Source organism: Amblyraja radiata, unplaced genomic scaffold (genome assembly GCF_010909765.2).
Source record: "Amblyraja radiata isolate CabotCenter1 unplaced genomic scaffold, sAmbRad1.1.pri scaffold_530_ctg1, whole genome shotgun sequence".
In the NCBI taxonomy this organism is placed as follows: Eukaryota; Metazoa; Chordata; class Chondrichthyes; order Rajiformes; family Rajidae; genus Amblyraja; species Amblyraja radiata.
Window position 1 is genome coordinate 35,746 of NW_022630594.1, and position 20,768 is coordinate 56,513.

Sequence of the window (20,768 nt, forward strand, 5' to 3'; positions counted from 1 at the left end):
ATAGTCATGGCAGGGTTATTGTGTTTGTTCGGATGTTGTATCATTCCCTGCGTACGGGGATTGGCTCAGCGATTGATAGAAACCGCCCTGACGAAGAACAGTGCTGCCACCATAATGGCCTTCAGAACACAGTATGACCAACGAGAGGAGGATAGGGAGGTGAAGAATCTTCTGCTAGCATTAGAAAAGGAGGAGATAGTATAAATCAAGAGTTGCGTAGCAAAAAGAAAAATGGTGGATTGTGAGAGAAGGGTTAATAGGGATGGTTGATTTATACTAGAACTCTGAAAATTATAACTTAGAAATAAATAAGATGTCAGCAGAAGCCAGACTGCTGGTAGAATAGAAAGTAACATTATAAAGAACAGAGAGAAATTCTAGATAATAGCAGCAAGTACAGATGGTGACATTTCAAGGATGAGAGTCAGAAGATAACCACAGTCAGACAAGAACATAACGGGAACTGGGGGAAGGGGCATGAGCTACTCTGTTATGCTCTTGCTTGATGAGATGCCATGGAAATGTACTCACACCCACTATGACAAAATGCCTAATTTAAATGCACATGCGATGCATGATAGGGGAGGTGCCTTTGACGTTGGGTGGGTGTTCCACGACGTTCTCGTGGGAATCTGGGCTTTATGTTATGATTGGAAGAAGCTCAATGGGGAGAGATGAGAATGTGATAATAATGAAAAGAAATGTATAAAGATAAAAGACATCCCGATCCTCGGTGTGCCTCTAGGGGACATCAGTGGAGAGGCACCTATTCTGCAGAATATGAAATTAATAAAAACACTTCTTTGTCTGAATTTGTCTCAAGAGCATTTGTGATTTTTGAATCTCACACCCAACATCGGGAACAATCTTCCTGCATCTAGCCTCTCCAACTCTTTGAGAATTTTGTAAGTTTCTATAACATGCCCCCTCAATCTTCTAAATTCTAGCGAGTACAAGCCGAGTCTATCCAGTCTTTCTTCATATGAAAGTCCTGACGTCCCAGGAATCAGTCTGGTGAACCTTCTCTGTACTCCCTCTACGGCAAGAATGTCTTTCCTCAGATTAGGAGACCAAAACTGTACACAATACTCCAGATGTGGTCTCACCAGAGCCCTATGCAACTGCAGAAGAACCTCTTTACTCTATACTGAAATCCTCTTGTTATGAAGGTCAACATTCCATTAGCTTTCTTTACTGCCTGCTGTACCTCTAAGCCAACTTTCAGTGACCGGTGTACAAGAACGCCCAGGTCTTGCTGCACATCCCCCTTACCTAACCTAACTCCATTGAAATAATAATCTGCCCCCTTGTTTTTGCCGCCAAAGTGGATATCCTCACATTTATCTATATTATACTGCATCTGCCACGCATCTGCCCACTCACTCAACCTGTCCAGGTCACCCTGCAACCTCCTAACATCCTCTTCACAGTTCACACTGCCACCCAGCTTTGTGTCATCCGCAAACTTGCTAGTGTTGCTCCTAATTCCCTCTTCCAAATCATTAATATATATGGTAAACAGTTGCGGCCCCAACACCGAACCTTACGGCACTCCACTCGCCACTGCCTGACATTCTGAAAAGGACCCGTTCACTCCTACTCTTTGCTTCCTGTCTACCAACCAATTTTCTATCCATGCAACACCCTACCCCCAATACCATGAGCTCAAGATGGACCACTCCTGCGAAAAACAATCGACAATCGGCAATGTAGGCAACCCGACTTGTCTTTCTTCAGGTTCCCCATTAAGGAGGAAAGGTAAGAAAACATTTATTACTTCTGTGGCATATTGAAAATTTTATTTAGCCTGTTCAATCTCTCACTGTAGTTAGATCATTAAGCTCAGATAGTCGACTCCTCATGGCAACATCTTTGTTAAAATCTTCTAAAGAGCATTTTATTTCTACATCTCTGTTATTTAATGCAGAATAAGAGCATATTGACTGCATGATATTTTCTGTAATTTCAGATGTCGACAGTGGACATGATCTCCTACACCGAACTGCAGAGTATTTGTCAAATAACTGCCGTCTTATGTACATTGTGTGAAATTGTGATTTGTTAACTGCACAAAACCTATGCAAATGCCGATTTATTTATTATTGTATCTACGTTGGACATTTTGCTCTTTGGTGTAAGCAGGGGTGGGGCTATCATTGTGTTACATACGTTAAATTGTACATCAATTTCACTGGTTAGCTACCAGCCCACCAGTTGTCAGTGACTGAACTGCCAACCCACGAGCCGTGAGTTAATGAACTGCCAGCCCACCAGCTGTAAGTGACTGAACTGCTAGCCCACCAGCCGTAAGTGACTGAACTGCCAGCCCAATAATCCATTCAGTCCACCCTCTCAACCTTCTCTCTCACAGAGTCTGTCACCTGTTTTGGGCAGAATTTCTGGCAGTTTCTCAGCTTCCAGCCTGCCAGGTCTGAGTGACTGTACTGCCAGACCTCAGTGACTGAGTTGCCTGGACTTAGTGATGGAGCTGCCAGCCCAAGAATCAATTCGGCCCGCATTGTCCATACTAGCCCTCTGGAAACCAGTCCCTTCGGCCCACAACACCCATACTAGCGCAACAGAGAGCCCCTCCCCCCAACTTGCCAGCAATATAGGAATTGGTGGAGAGGTGGAATATTGCATTGGGTGACCAGCCCTCCCGTGTGATGCTGTGACCCAACGGGCCCCACTTCTTGTGATTGTGTATAAGTTGGAAATGTTGTCCTTTGTTTGAAATGTGTTGAATTTGACATCACTTTTATTGATTAGCTGATATGCAAATCACTGCAACCCTGTATATGTCGCGCATAAAATGATGTAAATAAAAAGTGTTTTCCTTGTTTAAGAAGTTCAATTTAGAATTATTTGAAATTGTGGGGGTTGGTACAAAATACAGCTGACCGACAAATGTGTTGTTATGAGATATTCACATTTAAAAAATCCATGTCTCAAAAAAAGCAAGAGGGTCCCCATGTTATTTGACCAACTTATCGGATGAATTTAAATATGTAGGTATGTATGCATTAGTCATGCTCCTAATTCCATTTTCCAAATCATTAATATATATGGTAAACAGTTGCGGCCCCAACACCAAGCCTTGCGGCAAAAAAAATCCAGAAGATTAGTCAAACATGATTTCCCTTTCATAAATCCGTGTTGACTTGGACTAATCCTTTTACTGCTATCCAAATGCCCCATTATTACATCTTTAATACACCACCAAAGTCGGGCTAACTGGTCTGTAATTCCCCGTTTTCTCTCTCGCTCCTTTCCTGAAAAGTGGGGTAGCATTAGCTATCCTCCAATCCACAGGAACTAAATCTATTGATCATTGGAAAATGATCATATGTATATATATATATGTATGTGTATATATGCATGTATGTGTATAAATGCATGTATATGTATATATGCATGTATATGTATATGTGTGTATAAATGTATGTTTATATATATGTTTATATATGTGTATATATATGTGTGTATATATGTATGCATATAAATGGATGCATATGTATGTGTGCATATGTATGTGTATATGTATGTATGTATGTGTATATGTATGTGTGTATATATGTATGTGTATATATATATGTGTATAAATATATATATGCTTATATTTATTATTATATAATTATATATATAATTGCCTTTATGGTTTATGTACATCATCTTACATAAGACAAATAAAGTAATAGTGATGTTTTAAATCAAAATTGCTTATGATCCATGAGAATAAACTTTATTATCTCTAACTTGCCTCTCACACACAGACACACGTTCATATATATATATCTATATATAGCCTCTAGTTTCTTTGCTCTTCCCTGCCAACTGATGTAAGCGCTTTGGTATAACTGTGGAGTCCTTTCCCGCTACAAGATACTCGAGGATCTTTGCTTTGGATTACACAGCGGGAGGCATACCGGAAGTCGCGTTTGGCATAAACAAATGGCGGTCGTGAAGTTCCGTCACGTACTACACGTCAGTCCATTGGATTTCGGAGGAATGGTCTATCTTGCTCCTCTATAATCTTTGGTTGCAGTGGTGGAAGGGGTCTCCCATGATTTTATTGGCTCTGGTGTTGCACCTCCTGATGTATAGTTCCTGCAGGGGGCGAGTGGCAGGAACTATTGACTATCTTGTCCTGGGCAGAGCAATTCCCAAACCAGATTGTAATATTTCCGGACAAGATGCTTTCCACAGCCGCTGAGTAGAAGCACTGGAGGATCCTCGGAGACACTCTGAATTTCCTCAATTGCCTGAGGTGGTAAAGGCGCTGCCTTGCCTTACTCACGAGTGCTGCGGCGTGTGATGTCCATGTCATATCCTCAGAGATGTGGACTCCCAGGTATTTAAAGCAGCTCACCCTATCCACAGTATCCCCATTTATCCTCAATGGTGTGTACGTCCTCGGATGATGTGCCCTCCTAAAGTCCACGATCAGCTCCTTAGTTTTTTTTTATGTTCAAGAGGAGGCTGTTTTCCTGACACCAGAGTGCCAGATCAGCCACCTCCTCCCGGTAGGCCCTCTCATCGTTGTCTGAGTTGGATTAAAGTAAAAGGCGACTTTGAACGCCCTCAACGCCTACAGCGTCACGTATCTCAAAATCAGGACCAAAAAAAGGGTAAGTCATCTATTTCACATATAATCTTGCTTTTTGGGGTGGCTTTAATCTAATTTTACGATGCAAAAATGTTATTAAGTCCCCAAACGATTCGGCAATGTCTTTCCTGCCGAAAGACTGGATAGACTCGGTTTGTACTCGCTAGAAATTAGAAGATTGAGGGGGGATCTTATAGAAACTTACAAAATTGTTAAGGGGTTGGGCAGGCTAGATGCAGGAAGATAGTTCCCGATGTTGGGGAAGTCCAGAACAAGGGGTCACAGTTTAAGGATAAGGGGGAATTCTTTTAGGACCGAGATGAGGAAAACTTTTTTCACACAGAGAGTGATGAATCTCTGGAATTCTCTGCCGCAGAAGGTAGTTGAGGTCAGTTCATTGGCTGTATTTAAGAGGGAGTTAGATGTGGCCCTTGTGGCTAAAGGGATCAGGGGGTATGGAGAGAAGTCAGGTACAGGATACTGAGTTGGATGATCAGCCATGATCATATTGAATGGCGGTGCAGGCTCGAAGGGCCAAATGGCCTACTCCTGCACCTATTTTCTATGTTTCTATGTCTATGATATGGGGTTAAAATTCACGACAACGGCAACGTTCCAATCGATCACATTCCAGAAACACCCACTCGCACGATGATTAAAATTCTCTTTTTTTTTTGGTCAATCAGGTCATAAGAGCATCTAAATCAGGATTTAATTACATCTCCAAACCCCGCCCCTCCCGCCATGGAGGTGGCCTCGCTGTTATTTTCAACCAGAACTTTCGGATCACTGAACTCACCTTCCCCCCAGTAGCATCATTTGAATTCCTCGCCTTCAAAACCCTTTCCTCCATGACAGTCATCCTCATTTACCGGCTACCTAAACCAAACCCCTCCTTCCTATCTGACTTCACTGAACTCCTCACACTTGCCTCATCCCTCTCCCTACATCTGCTGCTACTTGGTGACTTAAATATTCACATGGACTCCCCCACCTGCAAGCTCGCATCTGAATTCGCCTTTTTACTTGACAACTTCTCTCTCACTCAGCATGTCACCTTTCCCACCCATGACAAAGGTCACATCCTTGACCTGGTCTGCTCCACAAATCAACCGGTACTCGGCCTCCATCCATGCCTCTTCCCCCTCTCTGATCATAAGCTTATACGGTTCACCATCCCTTCTCCGACACCTCGCCCCCGCTTCCTCCGAGAAATCACCTTCCGTAATCTAAAATATATTGATTCCCACCATCTCTCTGACCTGCTCTCCACCACTGTCCCCCTGGACTCAGCCCCCATCTCACCTGATGATCTCACAAACCATCTCAACTCCACCTTGTCTACCTCCCTTAACACTATGGCCCCCCTCAAAACAAGAACCGTAACTTTCAACACATCTTCACCCTGGTACACACCTGCACTTCGTAAACTGAAACAGACTGGTCGCCGACTTGAACGACTCACAGTCCACCTTGAAGCTTACAAACTCCACCTTACTGACTACAAAGATGCCCTCATTGCTGCAAAATCTGCCTACCTCTCCTCCATATTCACTGATCCCTGCCTAAACCACAGAACCCTCTTCTCCACAGTGGGCAACCTCCTCAAGCCTCGAGCCAACACTCTCCCTACCTCTAATCCGGATCTCTGCAACTCATTCCTCCACATAAAATCAGCACCATCTATCAATCTTTATCCCCTGTACCCGACTCCCCAGCATCTACTCCACCACCTACCAAGGCCCCTCCTTTCAGCATCTCCACTGACCTCCTTACCCCTCCTCCACACTGCTTCCTCTCCCAGTTTGACCTGGTCACCCCTACTGAAATCTCCAAACTCATCAGCTCTTCCAAACCCACTACCTGCTCCCTCGACCCTCTCCCCACTCCCCTGCTGAAAGTCCTGCCTCCCCGTTCTCTGCCCCTACTTCACTAATCTCTTCAACTCATTGTCCCAAGGAATTGTCCCCTCCGCTCTCAAAACTGCTGCTGTCACACCAATCTTAAAGAAACCTGGTCTTGATCCCTCCTCTCATTAACTACCGCCCAATCTCAAACCTCCCCTTTCTTTCAAAAACCCTGGAGCGTATCGTTGCGTCGCAACTTCATTCCCACCTCCTTGCGTATAACCTACTTGAACCCCTCCAATCTGGCTTTCGCCCCCTCCATAGCACAGAAACTGCTCTCCTCAAAGTCCTCAACGACCTCCTCACCTCTGCTGACACTGGTTCCCTTAACATCCTCATCCTCCTCGACCTGAGCGCAGCCTTCGATACAGTGAACCATAACATCCTGCTCACCAGACTCAAAGACCTCGGCATTGAAGGCTCTGCACTCAGCTGGCTCCGTCCCTACCTTTCCAACAGATCCCACTTCATCTCTCTCCACAACCACACCTCTGCTACAGCCACAGTCACTCAAGGCGTTCACCAAGGCTCCGTACTCGGCCCCCTCCTCTTCATCATCTACATCCTCCCCCTTGGTCAGATACTCCGCCACTTCAACCTGGACTTCCACTGTTACGCCGATGACACCCAGATCTACCTCGGCACCAAATCCCCCACAACCACCCCCCCCCCCCTCCCCCCCCCCCCTCTCCCATATCAACTCCTGTTTGTCAGCTATAAAAACCTGGATGCAACTTAACTTCCTCAAACTCAACAGCGATAAGACAGAATTCCTCCTCATAGGCTCCAAAGCCACACTCAGCAAAATCAATAACCCCACTCTCACCATCGACGGCACCACTGTCTCCGCATCTCCCCAGGCCCGCAACCTTGGCGTGATCTTTGATTCCACCCTCTCCCTTGAGCCTCACATCCGCCATGTCATTAAAACCTCCTTATTTCATCTCCGCAACATCGCCAAACTCAGACCCTATCTCACACCTCCCGCTGCTGAAAGACTCATCCATGCCTTCATCTCCGACTGGACTCACTTCTCCTTGGCATCAGCTCCACCTACATCAACCGACTCCAACTGGTCCAGAACGCAGCCGCCCGACTCATCACCCACACCAAATCCTGGCATCACATCACTCCAGTCCTCAAACAACTTCACTGGCTACCCATCTCCCACCGGATCACCTACAAAATCTTGGTCCTCACCTACAAAGCCCTCCACCATCCGCCCCCCCCCCCCATATCTCACTGACCTCCTCTCCCCCTACCAAACCTCACGGTCCCTCAGATCCACATCAGCCGGTCTCCTCTCCATCCACAAATCCAACCTCCGCAGTTTTGGGGACAGAGCCTTCTCCAGGGCAGCTCCCAGGCTCTGGAACTCCCTCCCCCAACTGATCCGCAATTCCGTGTCCCTCACCATCTTCCAGTCCCGCCTCAAGACCCATCTCTTCACCTCTGCCTATCCTTAGCCGCACGTCCCCCTCCCTTTTCATCTGTGCATTAATTGCCTCATATTGTGTTTTGAATTGAATTCTGTCTTTACTTTGTGTACTAGTCATGTCTCTACTATTTATTTCATTCCCTTACATGTTTTTCCTCTACCTGCTAAATTTTTGTAAGGTGTCCTTAAGACTCTTGAAAGGCGCCCATAAATAAAATTTATTATTATTATTAAATCGTCTATATTTTGTGTAATAATCTATCCATAATCAATATTTTTATACTAAATATCCAAAACGGTTTTATTCACGTATTGTTCAAAAAAATAATAATTTTGTTTATATTGAGAGTGGATGTTTCTAGATTAATTTATGGGAATTAAACATTTGGCATATAAGTTCATGACAGTGAGATTTAAAAATCATGTTATATTGTGAATTCTTGTGTGAATGGGATTGGTTTGTTATTTGGATACTTAGGTTTTTTGTTTTTTTTAAAGCCTTTTCTTAAGAAATGGATAGATGTTTAGATTAGATTAGATTAGATTAGATTCGTTTTATTGTCATTCAGACCTTTCGGTCTGAACGAAATTTTGTTTCCCTGCAGTCATACATATAATTTTTAAAAATGGCAAAAACACACAATCAACACAAATTTAACATCCACCACAGTGAGTTCACCAAACACCTCCTCACTGTGGTGGAAGGCAAAATCTTAAAGTCTCTGTCTCTTCCCCCTTTGTTCTCCCTCTGCGCCGAGGCGACGGTTCAAACTCCGCGGGTGGTTGCTGCCTCCGCCGCAACTCCAGGGCCGAGTCGGGTCTCCGCCGCTGCTGCTGCTGCTGCCGCCACCGCAGCTTCTGTGCCGAGCCTGGTCTCCACTGCCGCTGCTGTTGCTGCTACAGCTCCAGGGCCGAGTCAGGTCTCCGCTGCCGCTGCTGTTGCTGCTACAGCTCCAGGGCCGAGCCGGGTCTCCGCTGCCGCTGCTGCCGCCACAGCTTCTGTGCCGAGCCGGGTCACCGCTGCCGCTGCTGCCGCAGCGGTTTAGATCTAGTAATGGACACTTTATCCTGGAATTGTCCTGTATTAAATAAACAATTGATATGTTAAAATCAGTTTTGGAATTAATATCAGATTATTTCAGATTGTGCACCAAAGTGTATCAGGTACAATGTTTGTTTTTCCAGGATGTTGACGTTCAAAGACATTGCTGGCTATTTTTCCATGGAAGAGTTTGAAGAAATAAGTGACTGGGTGAAGGCCCATTATAAGAACATGAAGCAGAATTATGAAGCCGTGCTTGCCATTGGGGTTTGTGGAAAATATTACTTCCCTTTTATTTGCTTTTTTCTAATGATGCATGCTGATATGAGTTTATTTTTCTCCTACATGAAACCTAAATGCTTTCTGAGACCAGGTCCTTGGTTCGATCCTTCCATTTCACTCCACTGGTTTACTTTGAGAATGTGTCTGAGGCCGGCCGGCTTCACCCTCAGCAACGCTGCATCGATACACACGCGGCTCATGCAAGCGGTTTCCCCAGTCTGTGTATGATGCGCTTGTGACGTGACCCTGCTCCTCCGTCCGCTGTGAGGTTCCCGCGGTGGGCGACGAGTGTGTGTGTGTGTGTGTGTGGGACCCCAGTGAGTGTGGGCGGAAGGGAGAGCGAGGGCAGCATCAGGAAATGGGGGCGAGACACAAGGAACTGCTGATGCTGGATTACAAATAAACACAGCACTGGAGTAATTCAGTGGGTCAGGCAGCATTTGGGGTGGACATGGATAGGCCACGTTTCGAATCGGGACTCCGTGAGGAGGGACTGTTGTGAGGGACAGAGGGTAGGAGGGTCTGAGTTGTGATGGATGAGTGTTTGAGTGGAAGTCAGGAGGGACTGAGGGATGGGGAGACAGGGTGAGGAGTGAACAGCTCCTCTCACAGAACAGCGCTTCCTCATCATCCCTTCCACAACACGGCACCCCCTCCACCCCCTCCACCCACAGTGTAGCTCTCCCTCCTCACTCTCCCTAGTACAATGCAGCATTCCCTGCTCACCACCCCTCCCACAGCACAGTTCTCCCTCCTCACCGCCCCTGGCGGAAACACAGGCATTCTCACCCGATGGACCAGAAAGAAGTCAGAGTTTTCGTTTTAGTTTAATCACAGATACAATGTGGAAACAGGAACCGAGTCCCCGCCGACCAGCGATCACCTGTACATTAGTTCTATCCTACACACTAGGGACAATTTACAGTGGCCAATTAATCTGTAAACCTGTCTGTCCATTGAATATGGGAGGAAACCGGAGCACCCGGAGGAAACACACACGGTCACAGGGAGAACGTGTCAACACAATACAGACAGCACCCATAGGCAGAATCTAACTTGGGTCCATGGTGTTGTAAGGCAGAAACTCTACCGCTGCGCCACTATGCCGTCCTTGTGATCCCCCATCGCAGATTCAAGGAAGACTGATCCACTAGGCTAAACCTGAGACCACCAGCAATGGTCAGGTCTGGACTGCTGGAAAGAAGCCTACACAAGGCTTCAACCTCAGGCTTATAGAGTGGCCTTGGCAAGCCTGAGGTGTCAGTGATTCTTCTGGCCCACAGACAACGAGGGACTGTACCCACACACATACACACAGGCATAGACTGCCCGCCAGGATAATCGAGAGACTGCAATCATCACTTCTTCAAGATCAAAGGTTGAGCTGCCAGGAAGAAATCTGCACTGCCAGCACTGCTTATGGCAAATGTGGACTGCAAAAGAAGCCTGTGATCACCACAACTCCTCCTTTGAAGATCACAGGAATAAGATGTTGGGTCAAGCCCGAGATCACCAGCATCTTGCCTAACAGCGCCAGAGACCCAGGTTCAATCCCGACTATAGTGTTCAAAAGGGAACTGCAGATGCTGGAATATCGATGGTACACAAAATTGCTGGGGAAACTCAGCGGGTGCAGCAGCATCTATGGAGCGAAGGAAATAGGCGACGTTTCGGGCCGAAACCCTTCTTCAGACTGATGGGGGGTGGGGAAAGAAAGAAGGAAAAGGGGAGGAGGAGGAGGAGCCCGAGGGCGGGCGGATGGGAGGGTGGGAGGAGACAGCTAGAGGGTTAAGGAAGGGGAGGAGACAGCACGGGCTAGCCAAATTGGGAGAATTCAATGTTAATGCCATAAGGACGCAAGGTCCCCAGACGGAATATGAGGTGCTGTTCCTCCAATTTCCGCTGTTGCTCACTCTGGCAATGGAGGAGACCCAGGACAGAGAGGTCGGATTGGGAATGGGAGGGGGAGTTGAAGTGCTGAGCCACCGGGAGGTCAGGTAGGTTATTGCGGACTGAGCGGAGGTGTTCGGCGAAACGATCGCCCAACCTACGCTTGGTCTCACCGATGTAAATCAGCTGACATCTAGAGCTGCGGATGCAGTAGATGAGGTTGGAGGAGATACAGGTGAACCTTTGTCGCACCTGGAACGACTGCTTGGGACCTTGAATGGAGTCGAGGGGGGAGGTGAAGGGACAGGTGTTGCATTTCTTGCGGTTGCAACGGAAAGTGCCCGGGGAGGGGGTGGTGCGGGAGGGAAGGGAAGAATTGACGAGGGAGTTGCGGAGGGAGCGATCTTTGCGGAAGGCAGACATGGGGGGAGATGGGAAGATGTGGCGAGTGGTGGGGTCACGTTGGAGGTGGCGGAAATGGCGGAGGATTATGTGTTGTATTTGCCGGCTGGTGGGGTGAAAGGTGAGGACCAGAGGGACTCTGCCCTTGTTGCGTGTGCGGGGATGGGGAGAGAGAGCAGTGTTACGGGGTATGGATGAGACCCTGGTGTGAGCCTAATCTATGGTGGCGGAGGGGAATCCCCGTTCCCTGAAGAACGAGGACATTTCCGATGCCCTGGTATGAAATGTCTCATCCTGGGAACAGATGCGGCGTAGGCGGAGGAATTGGGAGTAGGGGATGGAGTCTTTACAGGGGGCAGGGTGGGAAGACGTGTAGTCCAGATAGCCATGTGAGTCAGTGGGTTTGTAATGTATGTCGGTCAGGAGTCTGTCCCCTGCGATGGAGATGGTGAGGTCAAGGAATGGTAGGGAAGTGTCGGAAATCGTCCAGGTGTATTGGAGTGCCGGATGGAAGTTGGTGGTGAAGTGGATGAAGTCAGTCAGTTGTGTGTGGGTGCAGGAGGTGGCACCAAAGCAGTCGTCAATGTAACGGAGGTAGAGGTCGGGGATGGGGCCCTGGTACGTCTCGAACAAGGATTGTTCAACGTGCCCGACAAAGAGGCAGGCGTAGCTGGGGCCCATGCGTGTGCCCATAGCTACGCCTTGTGTTTGGAGGAAATGGGAGGAGTCAAATATAAAGTTATTGAGGGTGAGGACCAACTCCGCTAATCGGAGGAGAGTGTCAGTGGCTGGGTATAGGTTGCTCCTCTGGCCGAGGAAGAACCAGAGGGCTCTGAGGCCATCCTGGTGGGGGATGGAGGTGTAGAGTGACCGGACATCCATGGTGAAGATGAGGGGGTGAGGGCCCAGAGAGTGGAATGCGTGGAGGCGGCGGAGAGTGTCTGAGGTGTCTAGAACATAGGTGGGGAGGGATTTGACCAAGGGGGATAGGATGGAGTCAAGGCATGTGGAGATGAGTTCGGTGGGGCACGAACACGCAGAGACAATGGGTCTGCCGGGAGAGCCGGGTTTGTGGATTTTGGGGAGAAGGTAAAAACGGGCCGTGCGGGGCTGGGGAACGATGAGTTTGGAGGCTTGGTCAGGTAGGGCGTGGGAATTGATGAAGTCGGTGATGGTGCTAGAAATGGTGGCCTGGTGCTCGTCAGTGGGGTCATGGTCCAAGGGTAAGTAGGAGGAGGTGTCCGAGAGTTGGCGCGTGGCCTCAGCTTTGTAGAGATCGGCGCGCCAGACTTCCACGGCACCTCCCTTGTCGGCTGGTTTGATGACCCAGTCTGGGTTTTTGCGGAGTGATTCGATGGCAGTGCGTTCAGAGGGGGAAAGATTGGAGTGAGACAGGGGAGTGGAGAAGTTGAGGCGGTTGACGTCGCGGCGGCAGTTCTGAATGAAGAGTTCCAGAGCCGGGACTTTATGAGGGGGGTTCCACGAGGAGGGGGTGCGTTGGAGACGGGAAAAGGGGTCATCATTAGGGGGCGAGGACTCCTTCCCATGGAAGTGCGCTGTGAGGCGGAGACGACGGTAGAAGCGCTCCAAGTCATGGTGGGCGCGGAACTCATTGAGATGGGGACGGAGGGGGACAAAGGTGAGACCTCTGCTGAGGACAGACCGTTGGGTGGGGGAGAGGGGGAGGTCGGGGGGGATGGTGAACACCCGGCAGGGGTGGGAGTTGGGGCCAGAGGAAGGCAGGTGGGTAGACTGGGGACGGGGCGATGTGTGGGGGGGGGGGGGGTTGTGGGTGTTGGAGGGGTGGTGGGTGGTCAGGGGGTGGGGGGGGAGAGAGGGCTGTAAGGTGGGTGGGGAAGAGCGGGTGTGACATGGTTGGGGGAGGGTCAGTGGAGCAGCCACTGAGGTTAGATAGATAGATAGATAGATAGATAGATAGATAGATAGATAGATAGATAGATAGATAGATAGATAGATAGATAGATAGATAGATAGATAGATAGATAGATAGATAGATAGATAGAGAGATAGAGAGATAGAGAAGATAGAGAGATAGAGAGATATGATAGATAGATAGATAGATAGATAGATAGATAGATAGATAGATAGATAGATAGATAGATAGATAGATAGATAGATAGATAGATAGATAGATAGACAGATAGACAGATAGAGAGATAGAGAGATAGAGAGATAGAGAGATAGATAGATAGATAGATAGATAGATAGATAGATAGATAGATAGATAGATAGATAGATAGATAGATAGATAGATAGATAGATAGATAGATAGATAGATAGATAGATAGATAGATAGATAGATAGATAAGGTACACAAAATTGCTGGGGAAACTCAGCGGGTGCAGCAGCATCTATGGAGCGAAGGAAATAGGCGACGTTTCGGGCCGAAACCCTTCTTCAGACTGATGGGGGGTGGGGGAAAGAAAGAAGGAAAAGGGCAGGAGGAGGAGGAGCCCGAGGGCGGGCGGATGGGAGGGTGGGAGGAGACAGCTAGAGGGTTAAGGAAGGGGAGGAGACAGCACGGGCTAGCCAAATTGGGAGAATTCAATGTTAATGCCATAAGGACGCAAGGTCCCCAGACGGAATATGAGGTGCTGTTCCTCCAATTTCCGCTGTTGCTCACTCTGGCAATGGAGGAGACCCAAGACAGAGAGGTCGGATTGGGAATGGGAGGGGGAGTTGAAGTGCTGAGCCACCGGGAGGTCAGGTAGGTTATTGCGGACTGAGCGGAGGTGTTCGGCGAAACGATCGCCCAACCTACGCTTGGTCTCACCGATGTAAATCAGCTGACATCTAGAGCAGCGGATGCAGTAGATGAGGTTGGAGGATATACAGGTGAACCTTTGTCGCACCTGGAACGACTGCTTGGGACCTTGAATGGAGTCGAGGGGGGAGGTGGCACACCCGTTAGATTAAATACCTCCAATTTGACAGAGAGGGGTGTTGTAGAGACCAGAAATAGGGTCTCTACAACACCCTCCTATAAGTCAAAGTCATGTCCCATCTGGGGTTAAATGGGTTAGCTTGCTTGCTGTGTAGCTGCTTGCAGTGTAGCTTGCTTGTAGTGTAGCTTGCTTGCAGTGTAGCTTGCTTGCAGTGTAGCTCGCTTGCAGTGTAGCTGCTTGCAGTGTAGCTTGCTTGTAGTGTAGCTTGCTTGTAGTGTAGCTCGCTTGTAGTGTAGCTCGCTTGCAGTGTAGCTCGCTTGCAGTGTAGCTCGCTTGTAGTGTAGCTCGCTTGTAGTGTAGCTCGCTTGTAGTGTAGCTCGCTTGCCGTGTAGCTTGCTTGCCGTGTAGCTGCTAGCCGTGTAGCTGCTCCTGCTGGAGCCAACGATGGCAGCCACGGTGTACTGCTCCTTGCTGTTTTGTATGTGTTTGTCCGTTTGTGTCGTCTGTGAAAACCCTACAAAGATTACTTTCATGAGAGATGTATTCATAAACATCGGACATACGGTACCTCCAAACACCGTTCCGGATTTCTCTCACTCGCTGGATTATTTGGACATACTCGTCGGCGGGGCTGTGGCTGCGTTCAAGGTCTTGAGATGGAGGAGGTCCCGTGGGAAGCGCTCTGGAGCACTCACCCGACTCTGGCGACGAGGATCACGCACACCACTCCCGAGCATATTCCTGGCAAACGTACGTTCTCTCAAGAACAAAGTGGACGAACTGCGACTCCAGCATCGGAAAAACAAGGACTTCTCTCGAGCTGCTGCCCTGTGTTTCACCGAGACCTGGCTTTGTATCATCACACTGTATCATCATATCTCAGCTTTAGCGAGGAAAGTTGCATTCCAACTAAGACCCGGACATGGTTCAACTGCAACAAGCCCTGGTTCACTGCAGAACTCAGACAGCTCCGGTGGTCTAAAGAGGAGGCCTACAGGAGCGGGGATGCAGACCTCTACAGGCAGGCCAAGTACAAGCTGAGAAGAGGAATCAGAGCTGCCAAGGAAAGGTACTCTGAGAAGTCAAGGAGCAAGTTCTCAGCTAGTGATTCTTCTTCAGTTTGGAAGGGCTTGCAAGAAATTACTAGCTATAAGAGGATAGTCCCCCGCTCTTGCACAATCATCAGCTGACCAACCACCTGAATGAGTTTTACTGCAGGTTTGAAAATCAGAAACGTAACCCTGGTACTCCCTCCCCAACTAACACAGCCAGACCCCGGTCTGCAAAGAATCGACCCTGCACCCACTCCTTCCCATTCACCACTTCACACCTACTTAAGGCAAGACTGCAGTATGAAAAGACTGGACCATTTCCCACCCCAACCAACACTTCACACCCACTCACAGCCTGACCTCAGTCTGCAAAGACTGGGCCCTTCTACACCCACCCCCCTCCAATCACCACTTCACACCCAATTACCCACACCCTCCTTGCTGAACAACATCACATCATCAACAATAAAAATAGAGGCGGCAGAGAGGCTTTTCAGAAGACAAAAACGCCGGAAATCTCCAGGACCTGACAAAGATTCCCCCACTACTCTTAAACTCTGTGCCAAACAATGATCTATACAGACATTTTTAACCAGTCCCTGCAAACATATACTGTCCCTGCCTGCTTCAAAGTCTCCACTATAGTCCCTGTACGCAAAAAGGCAAGGATTACTTGTCTTAATGACTACAGGCCTGTCACACTGACCTCTGTAGTCATGAAGACAATTGAAAGGCTTGTGCTGGTCAATTTAAAAAATATCACGACCCCCCTGCTGGACCCTGTGCAGTTTGCATATCGGGCCAATAGATCTGTGGATGATGCAGTCAACCTGGGCCTGTACTTCATCCTACAGCTCCTAGACCGCCAGGGGACCTATGCGAGGATCCTATTTGTTGATATTAGCTCTGCATTCAACACCATTGTGCCAGTGCTATTACACTCCAAATTCTCCTTGTTGACTGTGCGTGAACCCCTCTGTCGGTGGATCACCAGCTTCCTGACAGACAGGAAGCAGCTTGTGAGGCTGGGAAAGCACATCTCGGACCCGCAAACGCTCAGCATAGGAGCATCGCAAAGTGCTCTCCTCTACTCTACTCTCTCTACACCAACGACTGCACCTCCACTGACTCCTCTATCAAGCGTCTCAAGTTTGCGTATGACACAACCCTGATTGGACTGATCCAGGATGGGGAGGAATCTGCCTGCAGACAGGAAGTGTCACAGCTGGCGTCCTGGTGCCATCGCAACAACCTAGAGCTCAATGCTCTTATGACAGTGGGATTGATTGTAGACTTTAGGAGAGCTCCCCCTCCCCTCACCCCACTCACCATCAACAACACCACAGTCACATCTGTGGAGTCTTTTAAGTTCCTGGGAACCATCATCTCCAAGGACCTTAAATGGGGGGGCTACCATCGACCCCACAGTCAAAAAGGCACAACAGAGGATGTACTTCCTACGGCAGCTGAGGAAGCACACTCTGCCACAGGCAATGATGGTCCAATTCTACACGGCCATGGTAGAGTTTGTTCTCACCTTCTCCATCATGGTCTGGTTTGGCTCAGCCCCCAAGCACGACACCTGGAGGCTGCAGCGAATCATCCGATCAGCTGAGAAGGTTATTGGCTGCAACCTTCCCTCCATTGATGAACTGTACACTGCAAGGGCAAGGAAGCGAGCGGGCAAGATCATCTCTGACCCCTCTCACGCTGGCCACATACTCTTTGAATCACTTCCCTCTGGAAGGCGACTCCGGACTGTCAAAGCTGCCACTGCCAGACATTAAAACAGTTTTTATCCACGAGTAGTTGCTCTACTCAACAGCCAAAAATCTGTAGCCTCCCTTTGATCTGGTATTTGGTTGGTTCACATGCTTGATCAATGGTGTTTTATCATTCATGTTTTATTATTATTAATGTTTAGTGTTTTCTGAGTCATTCGTAACTGTCGCTGTATGTCATGTTGTTACTTGTGGGCAGAGCACCAAGGCAAATTCTTTGTATATGGATACTTGGCCAATAAACTTATTTACTTACTTACTTAACCGTTTGCTGATAAAATAATACTTCCGTTTCCAGATGCTAATCTACCCCTCTACACATTTGTGTTCTCCACACAGTGACAGCCGCTGAGGACGAGGACACTGGCTCCCTGAGTGTTTGTCAGTCTATAGTCGACCAGCGGATAGAACCCAGTTATGTAATTCCGTGTCTGTCGCTCGTTCCCACGATCAACCACCAGTTCGGCTGAGTTGCGACTTTGTGCAGAGTCTGATCACTGAAATACTTTGTGTATTGAGGTAACTGCAGATGCTGATTCACACCAAAGACAGACACAAAGTGCTGGAGTAACTCAGCGGAACAAGCAGCATCTCTGGATAATTTAGTTTAGTTTATTGTCACGTGCACTGAGTTACAGCGAAAAGCCTTTGTTCCAAGCTAACCGGTCAGAGGGAAGACAACACATGTTTACAATCAAAGATAGACACAAAATGCTGGAGTAACTCAGTGGGACAGGCAGCATCTCTGGATAGAAGAAGGGTCTTGACCCGAAGTGTCACCCATTTCTTCTATCCAGAGTCTAGAGAAATGGAAGAGTAAGGTGTGAAAACCCATTCCTTCTCTCCAGAGATGCTGCCTGTCCCGTTGAGTTAAGCCGGCATTGTGTGTCTAACTTTGGTTTAAACCAGCATCTGCAGTTCCACCCTACACATGATTACAATTGTTCCATTTACAGTGTACAGATAGGGGAATAGCGTTTAATGCAAGGTAAAACCAGCAAAGTCTGATCAAGGATAGTCCGAGGGTCACCAAAAAGGTAGACAGTAGTTCAGCGCTGCTCTCTGGTTGTGGTTGGATGATTCAGTTGCCTGATAACAGCTGGGAAGAAACTGTCCCCGAATCTGAGAATCAGAGAGAAGGAATGGGTGATGTTTTGGGTGGAGACCGTTCTTCAGACTGAGAGTCCGGAGAGAGAGAGAGACAGAGATAAGGAAGTAAAAGGTGTGAAAACAATACAAAGGGAACGATGGTTGGATGAAAATGTAGAATAGATCATTGTTAGCTAGGAGAAGGTGACAACGAAGCAAACAGAGATAAGATTTAATCAAGGGGACGGTCAGACTGGTTGTAGAATAGGAAAGAGGAGGGATGGAGAGAGAGGGAAAGCAAGGCTACGAAGTTAGAGGTCGATAATCGTGCCGATGTAAGCTGCCCAAGCGAAATATGGGGTGCTGTTCCCCAATTTGCGTTGGGCCTGACTCTAACAGTGAAGGAGGCCCAGGACAGAAAGGTATTTCTGTGTCTCCCTCTCCCATGACTCTCAGTATGTATTGTACTCAATATTATGAGCGATTTTGGGCCCCATATCTGAGGAAGGATGTGCTGGCTCTGGAGAGGGTCCAGAGGAGGTTTACATGAATGATCCCAGGAATGAGTGGGTTAACATAAGATGAGCGTTTGATAGCACTGGGCCTGGACTCACTGGAGTTTAGAAAAATGAGGGGGGAACATACAGAATAGTGAAAGGCTTGGATAGAGTGAACGTGGAGAGGATGTTTCCACTAGTGGGAGAGTCTAGGACTAGAGATTACAGCCTCAGAATTAATGGATGTTCTTTTAAGGAGATGAGGAAGGACATCTTCAGTCAGAGGGTGGTGAATCTGTGGATTTTTTTGCCACAGTAGACTGTAGAGGCTAAATCAGTGGATTATTTAAGGCAGAGACGGATAGATTCTTGATTTGTACTGGTGTCAGAGGTTATGGGGAGAAGGCAGGAGAATGGGGTTAGGAGATAGTGATAGATCGGCCATGATTGAATGTTGGAGAAGACTTGATGGGCCGAATGGCTTAAATCTGCTTCTATCACTTATGACTTTATACAGTACGACTTGCCTGGGTTGCGTGCAAACACTGAATTCTGGTACACATGGCAATTATACAATCATACCAATAGATGGGCTGAAAAAAGGGTTGGCATGGACATGGTGGGCCGAAGGACCTGTTGCGATCTTGGATGGAGCTGTTCCCAAAGCAAGCTGCGATGCATCCTGATACAATCTATCTTCTGTCTACACTATTACTAAAACTCTCATCTTGACCACTTCCCCTCTGTGTTGTTTTTAAATTAGCTCAAAAACGGTTCAGATGTCGCCCGTCCAGAAGCTGCCGAGAATAAAGCTGAAGCAGCAGAGTGTGGGCTGCTGACCCCACTCCCACATCCCCCCCCCCTACACCCCCCCTCCCACATCCCCCTCCCCTACACCCCCCCCACTCCTACATGCCCCCCACTCCCACACACCCCCACTCCCACACCCCCCCTCCCCTACACCCCCCTCCCACACCCCCCTCCCCTACACCACCCCTCCCTACCCCCCCACTCCCACATCCTCCCCCCACTCCCACCGCCCCCCCACTCCCACAACCCCCTCCCACACCCCCCACTGCCACCCCCCCTTCCCTACACCTCCCCCCCTCCTACATGCCCCCCACTCCCACACCCCCCCACTCCCACACCCCCCCTCCCCTACACCCCCTCCCCTACCCCCCCACTCCCACATCCCCCCCCCCACTCCCACACCCCCCCACTCCCACCGCCCCCCACTCCCACAACCCCCTCCCACACCCCCCCACTCCCACACCCCCCCTCCCCTACACCACCCCTCCCCTACACCCCCCTCCCACATCCCCCCTCCCCTGCACCACCCCTCCCTACACCCCCCTCCCACATCCCCCCTTCCCTACACCCCCCCTCCCTACCCCCCTTCCCTGCACCACCCCTCCCCTACACCCCCCCTCCCACATCCCCCCTCCCACATCCACCTCCGCTACACCCCCCTTCCCTACACCCCCCCTCCCACATCCCCCCTCCCCTACACCCCCCTTCCCTACACCCCCCCTCCCACACCCCCCCTCCCCTACACTCCCCCTTCCCTACACAACCCCCCAAACCCCCCCTCCCCTACACCCCCCTTCCCTACACCCCCCTCACATACACCCCCCCTCCCACATCCCCCCACTCCCACACCCCCCTCCACTACACCCCACTCCCACAACCCCCCAATCCAACACACCCCCTCCCCTACACCCCCCTCCCCTACACCCCCCTCCCACAACCCCCCCATTCCCACACCCCCTCCCCACATCCCCCCACTCCCACAACTCCACTCCCACACCCCCCCTCCCCTACACCCCACTCCCACACACCCCCAATCCCACACCCCCCTGACATACACCCCCCTCCC